Raw genomic sequence first — 5931 nt, forward strand, 5'->3', positions numbered from 1 at the left:
CTCTTGTTCCCCGTCTGCGCTTGCCCACATAACTGTCTATGCAGACAGTAAATCTTATTAAAGGTAAAGGTAAAGGTTCCCTTGCTCGAAAGCCAGTTGAGTCCGACTCTAGGGTTGCGGTGCTCATCTCCGTTTCAAAGCCGAAGAGCCAGCACTGTCCGAAGACGTTTCCGTGGTCGTGTGGCCGGCATGACTAAACACCAAGGCGCACGGAACGCTGTTACCTTCCCACCGAAGTGGTCCCTATTTATCTACTTGCAGTTTCTTGCTTTCGAACTGCTAGGTTGGCAGGAGCTGGAACTAGAGACGGGAGCTCACTCCGTCATGCGGCAACCTGGGTCTCGAACTGCTGAACTACTGACCTTCCACAGCCTGCAGTTCAGGGTCTTAACCACTTGAGCCACCGCAGCTCCTTTACCTTTAAATCTTATTTAAAAGGTAATGGTAAAGGTTCCCTTGCTCGAAAGCCAGTCGAATCCGACTCTAGGGTTGCGGTGCTCATCTCCGTTTCAAAGCCGAAGAGCCAGCGCTGTCCGAAGACGTTTCCGTGGTCATGTGGCCGGCATGACTAAACACCAAGGTGCACGGAACGCTGTTACCTTCCCACCGAAGTGGTACCTATTTATCGACTTGCAATTTCTTGCTTTCGAACTGCTAGGTTGGCAGGTCTTATTGGATGTGCTTAAACGGCAGCTAATTCAGTAGGGTCAGATCTGCAAGCGATTCAGTGAGGGTTGTCAGTCTTGGGTTGAGGAAATTCCAATAGGTTTGGGGATGGAGCTTGGGGAGATCAGGGTTTGGGAAGGGGAGGGAACCTATACAGTGCTATACAGAGTCCACTCTCTGATGCAGCCAGCCTCTCCAGGGGAGCTGATCTCTGTCGTCTGGCGATCAATGGTAATTCTGGGAGACCTCCAGGCCCCACTTGGAGGGTGGCGACCCTAGACAAAGAACCCTGCTAAATGCTCATAAAAGGCTCCAGAGGGCTGAAAAGCAGGCCGTACATTTGTCAGAAAAGGAAAACGAAAACTTCTGATCCAGAACAGGAGCAGAACAGACTATTAGGTGGGAAAGCGCCTTCGGCAGTTCATAATCAAGTGGGAATGGGAATGTTAAAAGTTCACAAGAGTTCACCTGTTTTCATCTATGCCATTTTGCGCTCTACGGGTTGGATCCTACCAGCTTTTTCGTTCAGTCTCACCTGGTTCTGATCCTCACTTGCCCCCACATTCCACGTGGCTTTTGTCTACAGTTCCCGACAGTAGGTTTTTTTTGCTCTTGCGGTTGCCAGTGGACAAGCTGATAGGATTCAACCCCATATTGCACCACAGGCATGATTGTCTCGTTGGAAAACAAAGGAATTGTTTGTGAAAATTGCTTCCACCCCCACCCCCGTTCCAGTAAGAATGTAACTTGGGAGTGTGACTTTCCAGCGTTCTCTCTTATTCCTCCTTTCTTCACTTGACCTCACTTTCACTCATTTCCTTCGTAACAGTCTACGTCTGAATAACAACCCAACACCCAGTTGTTTAAGGTGGAACTTCTTCTATGTCACCTGTCTCCAGTATTAATTGCCAGCTGCCTTCCAGTAATGTCTGAGGGGGGGGGGGGAGTGTACTCAAAGCCGAAAACAGGAGCCAGCCCCTTTCTTACCAGTATGCTGTGGGGGTTTTTTGACAATTTATTTAGGTTTTTCCGTAAAGTTACAACCACATACTGTTACGTACATAATTTTGAAGTCTACTTTTCCTCTTTACGTTTTAACCAAGCGTAAACTCTAGACCATCTATTATTAAATACATTCTTATCTTTTCCGTGTAGTATCATTGTTAAACAATCCATTTCTGCCACTTCTAACAATTTATATTGTAACTCTTGTATTGTAGGCAAATTGTTAACTTTCCAATATTTTGCAATCAAAATTCTTGCTGCTGTTACAATATAAGTTAACAAATATTTATCATTTGGATTTAATCCTTCTGGCATCATGTTAAGTAGATATACTTCTTTCCAGTATTTCGCAATCAAAATTCTTGCTGCAGTTACAGTATAAGTTAACAAAAATTTTATCATTTGGATTTAATCCCTCTGGCATCATGTTAAGTAGATATATTTCTGGAGCTAAATCTAACTTAATTGTTAACATATCTAATATTAAAGTGTGGACCTCTTTCCAGAATCTATAAATTTTTTCTTACCAGTATTCTGTACCAGCTTGTACTGGCTTACTACTGTCCTTTCCCTTACCTATTGCAAGATCCAGCCTGTATTAAGATGTGCCCTGTAGCCATACAAAAGGGAGCCCATATTGCATTGAATAGCATTTGTGGTTGCTTGAAAGACTATTGGGCTACTAAAGAAAAGGCCCACCCTACCTGGATAGCCCAGGCTAGCCTGATCCTGTCAGATCTCGCAAGCTAAGCAGAGTTGACCCTGGCTAGTGTTGGATGGGCGACTACCAAGGAATACCTGAAGGTCATGACTCAGAGGCAGGCAATGGCAAACCGCCTCTGAATGTCTCTTGCCTTGAAACCCCACGGGGTCACTATAAGTCCGCTGTGACTTCACAGCAAAAAAACAACAACAGAAATTGTAAGGGTGATATAGACACAGATGTAGTATACATCTCCCACAGATGTATGCTAAATTCTTCCTTCTGTCTAGAATGGAAGTCTGCAATATGTTAGTATCCTCTACTGTATATCCAAGGAAACAACAGACCAAGAAATCTCATTTGGCCCACAGCCAATGAGGAACAGAGGGCAAGCCCCTTTCCCAGCCTCAGAATAAGAGTAATAATACCCTCTCTGAGATGCAGAATGGGAAGATTTTGGCCATGTCAGTGGAGCACAGTCACCAAGAGACCTGCAACATCAGAGTCCATCTCTCTTTTCTAGGATCTCAGCAGGGTAACTAAGTTCTCTCAGAAATATTTCATAGCTTGAAACTTTTTTTACTAAAGTGCCCCTTGTAAGATTTGTTACCCTTATGCAAAAATAAGGATCTGGGATTTAGATCCTTATTACAATATTCTTTACACACACACACTTTTTTTTTGGTAAGCGCAGTAAACTGGCCTAAAGGCAAAGCAGTTTGTGGGTTGGATCCAACCAGCTTTTCTGCTGGAAAGAAAGGGAGGAGAGGAGTGTCACCTTGGGCCCCTAAAATGGCTCTTCTGGGGGGTCATGGCATCTGTGTGGACAAAATCCACAAGGGACAGGGGGCTGCAATAAGAAGGAGATTGAGTGAAAAGAGCTGGCTGGATCCAACCCTATATCTTATAAGCAACCGTTTCTAGGACTTTAATTCGTGTCTGACTGAATCTTCCCAAGACCCTTTCATACAAGGTTGTGGGGGCTGAACATGCGAAAGGTGAATTGGATCAGGATTTATAGACTCATAGAATCATAGAGTTGGATTTATAGACTCATAGAATCATAGAGTTGGAAAGGATCTCCAGGGTCATCTAGTCCAACCCCCTGCACAATGCAGGAAATTCACAAATACCTCCTCCTCCATACCCCCAATGACCGCTGTTCCATGTGAAGACGATAACAAAAACCCTCTAGGATCTCCAGGCAAATTGGCCTGGAGAAAAATTGCTTCCTGACCCCAAAGTGGCGACCAGCATTTCCCTGGCTGTGTAAGAAAGGGCCACAAGAACTAAGCACTGATGCAGCCCTCCCTGCCCTCCCTCTCATGATCTCTCATGATTCATGCACATGGAGCTCAGAACTGCAAGCCGTGGGCATGATCCGGATTCTCTTTCATACTTTCAGCCTGCACAGTTTCCACTCAAAGTGAAAGTGTCTTTATGTATACAAGGGCAACATTCATAACAATCTTGCACAAAAGCTGTAGATAGCCCTATTGATCCAAGGAGGCAAAATCAGGATCAGCAGCAATGTAATACCTTTTTATTAGGACCAACCAAAATGTCACAAAACACTGAGTGCAAACTTTCAAGTTCCATAGAACTCCTCCTTAGGCTAAATGTCGATTTCAAAAAGTGGACAGGGAAGAAAGAAAAAAAACCTTTCAGAGCTTGCTGGAACAACCGGAAATCTCAGATTTCTTAAAATGGAAGGAATTTATTATCATGATTACATAACAATATATGATTATTATTACTATTATATAACAATATTATTGTCACAATCGTTTAATAACTTTGCATCATTGCTTTCATAAGGAGAAAACGTAGGTGATTTTACCAGATCATCAGCATTTTTGCAGCTTCTTTCTGAGTCGTTCCCTTATTTTAGGAACCGTATTCATTTACATACACAGATTTGAAATCTGAAAATATTTGTGTCACCTTTGCAATGATAGCTTTGCTTCAACAAACATTGGTTGAACATCTGGGATCCACCTGTCCTTAATCTTGCTGGTCATAAGAAGCCGAGCCCTGTGTGTAAATATTGGGCATATTACTTACTGGCTTCCCCAAACTTAGGCTGTGAAATTAGAAGCAATCTACACAGGATAATGAATACCCTGATTTTTTAAAAACTTAATATACAGAGGGACCAAATTTAACTGGAGCAGTGGCATGGGAAAGAGGTAGGTGTTTAATGCTTTCCCTGCACATATATACATACTGTTTTCCTAGTCTAAATGGCCCTGCTCCCAATACTGTAATTAGCCCTAGGAGGACAGAGGGAAATTCAAGTATGGATGATACACTTGTAAATATCTCTCATGCAGGGCTGCTTACTGCTTCAGGCATAGAGTGTACTTCAGGGCACAGAGGAAAACTTTAATCAGCCTCTCTTACTGCTGTTGATCTGATTTGGAGTCCCCCGCACCTGTTCTAAAGCTAACAACAACCAAAAGCATTACGAATTCTAGTCACAGTGGCTTAGTTCGGATTTACGTCAGTGATCCCTCAATGCAGTGCCCCCCCCCCCCGGTTGCCCATTTGCTTCTTCCCCAAAGTAGCCAGACCTGGTTTTCCTACACCCCATTGGAGGAGATGGTGCTTCAGAAGAGACCAGAAAGCACCCCCTTGGTATGTGCAGGGAGCAGCCATTTGCCTCCATCATACAGAAATAGTTGCCTCCATCATACAGGATTCTTGGCTTGCAGCTCCCCAATATTTTGTGATTGGCTTCAGCACCCCACTGCCATTTTGTGGTGGTGCCAACTTAATTCTAAGAATTCTGAAACCAAGATTGGAAACCATTGTCCCACATCATTGTTTTTTTGTTGTTCAGTCACACAGTCGAGTCAGACTCTTCGCGACCCCATGGACCAGATCACTCCAGGCCTTCCTGTCTTCTGCCGTCCTTTGAAGTTTGCTCAATTTCAGGTTCGTTGCATCTATGACACTGTCTAACCATCTCATCCTTTGCCGTCCCCGTCTTCTTTGACCTTCAATCTTTCCCAGCATCAGGGTCTTCTCCAGTGAGTGCTCCCTTCGCATTGGGTGGCCAAAGTATTTGAGCTTCAGTTTCATTATCTGGCCTTCCAGGAAACAGTCAGGGTTGATTTCTTTTAGGATTGACTGATCTGATCTTCTTGCAGTCCAAGGGACTCTCAAGAGTCTCCTCCAGCACCATAGTTCAAAAGAATCTATTCTTCGGCACTTGGCCTTCCTTATAGTCCAACTCTCGCAGCCATACATGACTACTGGGAATACCACTGCTTTGACCATGCGGACTTTTGTTGGCAGGGTGATGTCTCTACTTTTTATCATGCTGTTTAGGTTCACCATTGCTTTCCTCCCAAGGAGCAGGCATCTTTTAATTTCATGGCTGCTTTCACAGTCTGCGGTGATCTGGAATCCCAGGAACGTGTTCCCCTTCTATTTGCCAAGGAGGGTTGTTACCATGCATATAATTCACTTTTATACTGGGGCCTGTTGTCCTATCTAACTGTCACCCTGTGAATAATTCATCCCAGTATTGAGGATGAACATTGTCTTATATA

The sequence above is a fragment of the Gekko japonicus genome, unplaced genomic scaffold, assembly GCF_001447785.1.
Source record: "Gekko japonicus isolate JY-2015 unplaced genomic scaffold, Gekko_japonicus_V1.1 scaffold1715, whole genome shotgun sequence".
In the NCBI taxonomy this organism is placed as follows: Eukaryota; Metazoa; Chordata; class Lepidosauria; order Squamata; family Gekkonidae; genus Gekko; species Gekko japonicus.